General features: G+C 27.4%; 1 protein-coding gene across 3 annotated transcripts in view; it reads right to left on the reverse strand.

Moving 5' to 3' along the window:
• Positions 1 to 8860, reverse strand: part of LOC148232059 (uncharacterized) — a 282135-nt gene extending 273275 nt beyond the window's left edge. The window contains exon 1 of one of the 3 annotated variants that reach the window (XM_088192740.1): positions 8679 to 8860. The gene's annotated coding sequence lies outside the window, so the exon portion shown is untranslated. The remainder of the gene's footprint in view (positions 1 to 8678) is intronic. The other 2 variants (XM_088192742.1, XM_088192741.1) reach the window with 2 other exon arrangements.
• Between the last annotated feature and the right edge of the window lie 1153 nt (positions 8861 to 10013).

The raw sequence follows: 10013 nt of genomic DNA on the forward strand, positions 1-10013 counted from the left end.
TGTAAATATTAATAAAATATACATTAAAACGAAAAAGTATATTAAATGCTAAAAACAATTTTATTTTCAAATTATTAACTCATATTATAATTATATGCAATACCATGTAAATATTCTATGATATTTTTTCTATTGTACCTCAAAACTTTTATAAAAATTCTTTGGTCTGTTCTTTTTATAAAGATATCCATTCCAAACATATTTTTCCTTGTCTTTTTGACTTAATATGCCTGAATTATCCATTTATGAAGAATATAAACTGTGGTAACTCAAATTAGTCGTTCTCAACAATGATCTATAAAAACCAATTATCTATAAATAGCACATTAAATATAACCCACATGTGAATAAAAAGACGCATACTTATTTTCTTGCTGTACTTAATTTTTTACCAAAAACACAATGACACTGTGACAAAGTGTTTTAAAACCACGACAAAAATAATTTTCAAAGACGCAACGAAACTTTTTGCGAACATTTTCAGTCAAAATTCAAAAGTATACTGAGCGCTAGTTATGGGTTTTTATATTTATATATAACTACTCTATCTAGTTTTAAATAGATAACTGTAAAATATGCGATTTTTGTGAATTCGCAAAGCTTATTCTCACACTAATTTCCAAGGCGCAAAACATAAAAAAATTCGCGTTAAGGGCAAAACCCACGATAAACATTTATCAGCACTAGTTCTAGGTTATTATATTTATATATATAACTACCCTATTCAGTTTAAAATAGATAACGGTAAAAGAAGCGATTTTTGGAAATTCAAAAAGATTGTTCTCACAGTAATTTATAAGTCTCAAAACATAAAAAAAATCGCGTAAAGGGCAAAATCCACGATAAACACTTACCAGCGTTAGTTCTGTGTTATTATATTTATATATAACTATCCTATCTAATTTAAAATAGATAACTGTAAAATATGCGATTTTTGGAAATTCCAAAGGTTTGTTCTCAGAGTAGTTTCCAAGGCTCAAAACATAAAAAAAAATCGCGTAAGGGCCCACTATAAACATTTATCAGGTAGTATACTTATAATAAAATTACCGACTTAAGCCGTGTGTTTTAAGTGTTTTATGATATCGGGTAACTCTCTAAAATTCTGGAATAAAAAAAATCACTGTTATTAAGTGATATTTTATGATTAAATAAGCACAAATGATAAGTAAATATATACATACTATATCTTATGTAGGTATATTATATTTTGTTTAGACCAAATAATGTTTTCATATTTTAATTCTATTCTAAAAAATATTACTTATATTTTCGTATGTACGTATATATATAATATACATATATATATTTTTTAATATGTATTAAATTATGTTAATTATTTAATTAATTATAAGATCATGATTTACATCACATTTATTTGGAATGCATTATTATTCTATCGCCCAAAAGACCGTCGCCCAAAAGACCATCGCCCATTTGTCCGTCGCCCATTTTGAATCGCCCATTTGACCGTCGCCCAATCGCCGTCGCCCAATTGACCGTGTCCCTGGTTTACTTAATGCATAATATACGTTTAAAGATAAATGTAAAAATAAATTGAATCTTTGTAACAAGAGTTTATCTCGAGAGAAATTTAAAAGATATACTAATATCTTAATTATTTTTAGGAAATTAATATATAAATATTTTGAGTTAAAATAATTTATAGAACTTTTAGTTCAATCTTCACAGTAGCTAGGTATTGCTTTTTACAATACCCAGTCGGAACATATACACAAATATGTAATTTTAGACTATGTCAACTTTCATATTTATTTAAGATTAAATAATAATAAATCTTAAGCAACAAAATGTATCTTATTTTAAATTTTTGATATATTTTGCTGAAATTTATTTAACTTGATTTTACAAATTGATATGTGTATTTAACAATTCACAGTATTAATTCAATAATACAATAATAATATTCCTGCCGAAACTGTTTATTAGTTTAACCAATAAAATCTATATAAATTCTACTTATTTTCTCTGATTTTATATATCCAAAAAAATTATCAGATTTTTATATATGTCTAACATAATATACAAAATATACGATAAATAATAAAATTTTATAAAAATGATATTGTTTTTTGCTAAAATTAGGTAAACATAATTGTATCGTAGCTAAAAAATCTATAAAAATTCTGCATTATTTATTTTATTTTTTTATTTTATTTATTTAGATCAGATTTTAACAATTTTTATATTTGTTTAACATATACAATAATAATGATCTTATAAAATAAATAATATTATTTTGTTACAGTTATGTATATATCATATAATCTGATTTTTACTTAAACAATATGAAAAAAATACCTTTTCTAATTGTATAACATATAGTTTTCAACAATTTTCCTATTTGTATAACATATAGTGTATCAAATATTTAGTATTAGTAATCTAATACAAAAAATTAAATCTGCACCAATAATTTATTGACTTTTAAAACTGATGATTTATTATAATGATTTTTATTAAAAAATCCTAAATTTACATTTATCAGATTTTTATTTATGTCATTACAATTGTTTTATAAATATAAATTTCTCAATATTTTTTATATTTTATATATAGTCAATATCATTTGGTTGTGTTACATTTTTATTATAAATATATACAATATATGTATATAGCGATCAGTAAGATATTTTCATAAATAAAATCTTAGTTTTTTTTTGCAGCAAACGTTTTGTTGTATATAGTATTATTATTATATTTGTCTGAAATATTAAAAATATAATTAAATAATAATAATAAAAAATTATATGTTTTGTATCATTAATTTAATAAATTTAATCTGAATAAAATATTGTAAATATGAATGCTTAAATTGAAATATTATATTAATATTTTTAAACTAAAAAGCTTTTTTTCATATTATTTTAATACTTTTTTGTTAATTTCTTATAGAATTTTATAGAATTGTTTTATTAATAATGCTATTTTAAATCTCAGGAGCTACTAAAAATTAAAAAACTAATAAAAATGCTTTTTCTCGGCAATCTCAATACTTTCAATCAATAATAATTTTATTTTATAAATTTTTCAAAGACTAGTAAATAATTTTATGTTGCTTGTCAAATCTAAATATTGCCTTTGAACATGCATATTAAGGAAACTTGAGTTATTAATAATTAAATCTATAGATGTAGCATTATAAATATATAGATGTTGTTCTGATTAAAAATACTTTCGAAAATAAAGTAGAATGAGTATTTAATTATGGGGTGCGTTGCTTTTATGAAATTAAAAAAAAAATGGTATTCGGTTCTAGCTTATTGTATATAATTATAGAAAATCTAATTGACTGTGGTGTTTTAAATTGCATCAATATTAGTAGGAATAAATATTAGAAATAAATAACTCTTGAATTAATATTTTTAATTATTCACTCAGTAAGTTTTAACGTATCCCATAAAGCTAAAATATATACTAATGCATATTTTATATACTCAAAGACTTCAATCGTCGCTTCATTATGTCATAAACATCAATTGTTGCCGTTTCGAAACGCGCCTCGTTATATAAACTCGAAACCGTCGACAATCACTTGGCATCAACATCTCAAGCGGATTAATAAATCGATGTGGCAGATGCTCGAGACTCAGATGGATGGATAAATCACGGACGGATACCCTTGTTGATGATAACCGGTCAAAAAGCTGCAGGTACGCGAAATCAATGAGGTATGCTAATAATTTCAACGGCAAGAGTACAACGACCGTAGCACACAATCTGGAGATTCGGTGTGATTTATATGAGAAAAAATATTTTTTTCCCACAGCATCAACGGACATAGCAATAAAACGATCCATCCGACCGCAGAAATTAATTTCCCTCACCGCGCAACGTATCGGAATCTGTGTCTCTGTGACCGCAGAATAGATCGCTTTATTACGTGTTGAAATGATTGACGTGGATCAGTAAATGTATAGCAAATCTGAAAATGTATAATTAAATTTAAGGCAATTTAAAATATGTTATGGTTCCGTGTAAAAACAATCAGCCACGTCAAATTTCTTTGTTTACTAATGAAATCATTACTGAGGGGGCTAGAATAAGATCAGCTATACAAATATAATATAATAAATAACACGAATTATTATTGTTTAAAATTTAATACTATAGGTTTAAGTCACCTTTTTAATATAAATATTGAGAGAATTTATTTTAATACGTTTTATTTATATAATCTATTTTGAAAAACATATGTAATACTAAGAGTTCATCTTAAACTAAACAATAAGTACTTTTATGCAATAGTATAATATAAACGATTCTCTAATATTATATGTACGATTTATTTTAATTTTTAAAATCAAAATAATAATTAGCAGTAAATTATAGTTTATAAAGTTGTTTAGCCATTGGAGTTAAAAAAATCGCTTTTTTTACATATATGTATATTTATTTAATCAATTTCGCAATCACATTTATCTATATACTGATTTAATAAGTACTTTATAGTTAATTTTTAAGCTATCGGCAAAAACAAAAAAGTATTCCACTTAAAAATTTAGTTCTTAAGACGATCGATAAAATACTTTTACCTTCAGAAATAATTATATTTTATGTTTAATTTACTTATTTAACAACGTTTCTCAAAAATCGTAATTGTAATTAAAGGCTTAGTTTCTGACTTTCAATATGTACTATTTATCATAATTTATAATAATCAGTAAAATTATATTTAAATTATATTTGAAGAATTTGTTATAGCAAAAGTATTAAAAAAAACTAGGTTAAATATTTTTTGTATTAAAAAAACTACGACTAATGTGGAAACTAGCAAGGTATCCAAGAATTAAAATGAAACTAAGTACAACAACGAAATAGTTAAAACAAATTTTAAAGAATCAATCAATTAAGAACTATCAAAAAAAACTGCAACTGAAGCCTCAAATTATTAAAAACCATAAAAATCAAATTCACATCAAAATCTATCAAAAAAATTAATCTCTGGAAGCACCACATTAACTCAATTTTCCTTTAAAGAAATTAAAAATAAGCAGAAATAATTCAATACTAAAAATGACCTTAGCTTCAAAATGATTTAATTACTGGAAAGGTGCTCAACCCTTTGAGTATTTATAGTAAATAATAATAAAAAAATCAATGATTCTATTACTTTTATTGCTTTGATTTATTCTACTATTTTTATGTATTGGTATGTTTTAATAATTTATTTTCCCACTTTTTCTATTATTAAATTCTGTTAATTTATTTAACATATTTATTATATATTTTTCGGCTTCTGTTAATTTAATTTATTGATAATATTATGTATAAAAATCATTTACAAAAATTATAATGTTTTTTTTATTTTTTTAGTTGTATATGTAAATATATAATTATCTGGGGAACCTTTAAACAGTGAAAAATCGACCGCTGTACATGTACGGCGTTACTCTTCAAAGGGTTAAAGAACTACTAATATAAAAATAATTACACACATTTTTAGCCCAATAAGACTCAAATATTTTTCAACACACATACTTATTTCAAAACCAGGATGTGAAATCTTACAGGCTGATTATTTTTTGCATATTTTATTAAAATTGTTCGAGAATCTACTACTACGTAAAATAAATCCTATACTACAGAAACAAGATATAATCCTAAGCCGCCAATTTAGCTTTTTGCAAGAGCACTGCACAATTGAATAAATACACCAGTGTCAAACGAGATTAATAAAAATCTGCAAGAAAGGATATATTTCTCAGCTTTTCTGGATATAAGTCAGGCTTTTCACAAAGTGTGGCATAGGGGATTAAAATATAAAATCAAAAAGGCACTACCTCATCGTTTATATGAAATTATAAAGTCATATCAAGACATAAATCCTTCGTCTCTTTAATATAACTGGAGTAAAGTGCAGTGTACGAGGGCTAATACTGTACTTAATTTACACAGCAGACTTCTCAACTAGAAACAGGACTACCTACGCAATCTTTGCTGACGAATAACTTATGCCTTATTATGAAAACCCGTCTTCTTATCACCAAGAATGACTGCGTATTTAAATAATAAAGGCAAACGAGCTAAAGTCTGTCAATGTTACTTTTAAAGTATTTAGAGATGCACCTCGACAGTAGGCTTACCTGGAGTAAAAGAAAGCAACTAGACTTCAGTCTGAGAAAATATTACTAGCTAATGAATAGACAAAACCTCCCAAATGACAGTGGAGAATAAGCTGCTCGTATACAAATCCATCCTTAAGGCAATTTGGATGTAAGGTATTTAACTCTGGGAATTAGCAAGCAACTCATAATTCAGATGTTCATAATCAAAATTCCAAAATATTTTTTAAGAGTAATATTGGATGCTCCATGATATGTCCCAAACTTTTTTGGACAATTAATTAATTCTGGAGAGATCAACTAGAAGTTTAAAGATAAAAATTGTTGATTTACAGATTCCAATACGTGTGATCTTATGATAGAAATTTTGCTGAATGTTAGAATAAAAAGACAAAAAAAATATAGAATCGTTTCGCTGTTTGATTTTATTATCTAAAATGTAATTTAGTTAGCATTCTTTAACAGGTTCCCATAACATTGTATCTATAATATTTAAAATCCTTATATATTTATTATAAATTACAATATGCTATTGTATGCATAGTGCTCTTCGCGAGCCGCTAAACGCATTTACGCAAGGTGCTTGCGGTTTCCGAGAATTCAATAAAAGCTTCTGGATAATGTTACTTCAACCAGTAACACAGTGGACTGTCTTTAGACTGAATCTCCTTATACCACACACACGCTTAATGCTATGTTAAAAAATGCCGAAAATGGATTTAAAGCAATAAATTCGCACTCGTCGTTATAAATCACCGCTGTATGTGTCGGTCTATGCGACTTTTCTCGTTTTGTTCACGATCCGCGATATGAGATAGTATTGTGTGGATGTGGAAGTGGAGCAATTAAGATATTTTTTTCCCTCCTACTCTCTGATCCGACGTGAAGAAGAGTTATTTAAATGATGGCCAGAAATGTGACTAAAGTCCGTGAGAGACGGCCATCTGATAAAATTTCACCGAGTCAGCAATTTTTCCGCGATGTTGTTAACATTGTATTTGGCTTTTGAGTCACTGTGCGACCTGTGATTTAGATTTTGACATTAATTAAAATTCTTTCCGACGCCAAGGATAAAATATGTATACGAATTGTATAAAAACGCTAATTAAACTTTGCAGCGCGGCTAATTATAACTTGACACTCCCTTAATAAAGCAGAGAATAATATAATGAGCAAACAACTTTCATAACATTTTTTCTTGAAATATTACATAAAATTAACATTCTTTAGTATTTAAAAGTATATTAAAAGTAAGTAGGCACAATAATTTTAACAAAACAGCAATAAATTATACTTATTATGTACCTTTAAATAAAGACAAAATGTATAATAATTAACTTAAATACAGGGATTAATATTAATATTAACCGAAAGTCTGTTCCGCTCAAATATTTGAAAACTACACGCTATTTTGATTTAAATATATTGGATTTTATTATTAAAATATTTTTTATCTTATATAAAAATAATTCGTGAAATGCTGCGAATGTCGAGAATGAAACGGACCATTTTTGCCTGAATTTTATGGTTGAACGCTTATTTCAAAACAAATATGCATAATTTTTGTATTACATTATTATGAAATTTTCAATGAAGTGGTGCAGTCGTGAAGACGTTCGATAAATTATTCGGCAAATTTGGTTTTATTTCCAGCGTACTTTTTTTGATTAAAAGATAATTGACTAATAATTTCTTAGCGTATATTTTAAAGGCAAAAGTAGCTTTCCAAAACTAAGTTTGAGTGAAATATTTTTTACACTTGTCTAAATCTTTAAGTCATCTTGGTGAAATAATATTTCTGATTTATTCTGCGCAATAAAACAACAATATCCGATTTAAATTGTTTTCAGCTTAAAAAACGCTTCATCAATATGCGAGTTTGTTGTTTTTATCATCTATTTTATAAAATTAAATTTAATATTATTAATTATAACTCATACAGCTCAGATAAATATTTTTTATGAGTAGCTCAAATTTTGCAAAGTAAATTTAATATTTCTTCAGAATTGACAATAATTGGGTAATAAGCTCCAAACTTAACTCATGCGCTATTATGGCTACATTTATTAGATCCAACTTTGAGTGTTTATATCTTAATTAATAAAATTAATTTCTTAATGTTTATGATATTTCAACCCCTATAATAAATTGATATCCAGTAAATGAAAATTCACAATTTAGCTTTAGTGCCAATAAGTATTTATTTTTTACTCATCGTCTTTGTATACTATGATATTTATAATAATCTAGTTTTGGAGTAAAAATACAGGGCTTCTTTTAAGTGTGCCAATTAAATTATCTTCTTTATTTGCATGCGAATATCTCCTCCATTATCTCTGAATTAAGTTTTCGTCTTTTTCCTGACAGCGCAAAACGAGATAATTCGTTCAAATCGTTCCAGATCCTCGAATTATCCCATCGGCCCGATCGTGCGCGATCCGTGTTATTAGGTCGTTAAAATAAATCTGTTAAAATGATACTGTTTCTCAGAATCGAACACAAAAATCTGCAATCGATATCGCGAATCGCTAATGCAATTTTCCACCATTTGTCACACTCATTGGTAACTTTCGCCGATGCATTGACACTCACAATCACTATCACTGATCACTGCGATCCATCACTGTGTTACACTGTGCACAGAGCGATCGGCGCGAATTATTTCGTTAACTTTCCGAAGAAAACTGGCCCAAGAGAGCAGCGGTCCTAGCGCGAACGCTTGCGCACACTGACTGACTGACGACTGGTTCTCGCCGGTTTAACGAATCACGTTCTCTTGCTCTGCACGTCCTACCCGATGTTTTGTACGGACCAAGACCACCGGCCACTGACCAATCGGTGTTTGAGAGTCGCTGATTAGCCAGGACTGACCGGCAAGGACACTTGAAACGTAGATCAGATCCAAATTTTATAAATCAAATAAAAAATAGTTTAAGTTCAGCAACTTATAATTATTCTTCTTCATGAGCATATACAACATTTAACTAAGTCTTAGATACATATTTACCTACCATCAGGCGTGATCTTGTCATATTTTTTGATTTATATATAGTTACTTTCTTGCTCTTTGCCGATTAGAGTATGGGGCGTTAAAATAAAGGACAAACATAACAAATGCCTGTTTTGAGATAATCGACTTCAAAAATCTTAAAAAAATGTCTGGGAATATTTAGAGCCAATTAATAGTATCCGTCTAATCACCATGCAAGATATAATCATGAGTTATGTGTTTTTTTATTAAATTTTGTAAAAAAAATATATCTATCTATAATGCAAGATTATTTTTTATTGAATAAGCTTTTATGAATTTATTAACTTTTAATATGTTACTAGTCTGTTAAGTCTTTACACAAATCCTTATATATCTCATTCTTTGGGATTTCAATAACTGTTTTGTATATTTATTCATTATTTAATTTGTACATACATATTAAAAAACGGTTGTCTAAAGAGAGAACACATCATGTGATAAAAAGTAACTATGTAAAATTTTGCAGCCAAATAGACGCTGGTAAAGCAAGTTACAGCTTATTTTATAAGCATATGTATATAAATTACCACATATATAAAAAAATATATCAGGCGGTTAATTTGAACTTGCAGGTATTTTTACTGGCGTGTGAAGTTGTATTATTGTCAGCTGTGATTTCGTGAAGCAGCTGAGATCTATAGTGATGTGTTTTTGTGACGCTCTCTGATCGATCAAATCATGTCACATGTGTCGATACAATCTCCTGCTATTGTAACTCCGTGTGTTCTCTTTCTTCTGGAACCAAGTGTTACATATTTTATAATTCTGGTTCGAAACAGCTCTGGCGTATCTCAGATGAAGATGTTTCCGAGTCAATTGCATCGCTTCTTGAACGCTATATTAACGTAATTATTGCGATCTCGCTCACATTGTATGTGTGACCTAACTTTAGAGAT

The sequence above is a fragment of the Plectrocnemia conspersa genome, unplaced genomic scaffold, assembly GCF_051122295.1.
Source record: "Plectrocnemia conspersa isolate PC_06_02 unplaced genomic scaffold, ASM5112229v1 ptg000009l, whole genome shotgun sequence".
NCBI classification, from domain to species: domain Eukaryota; kingdom Metazoa; phylum Arthropoda; class Insecta; order Trichoptera; family Polycentropodidae; genus Plectrocnemia; species Plectrocnemia conspersa.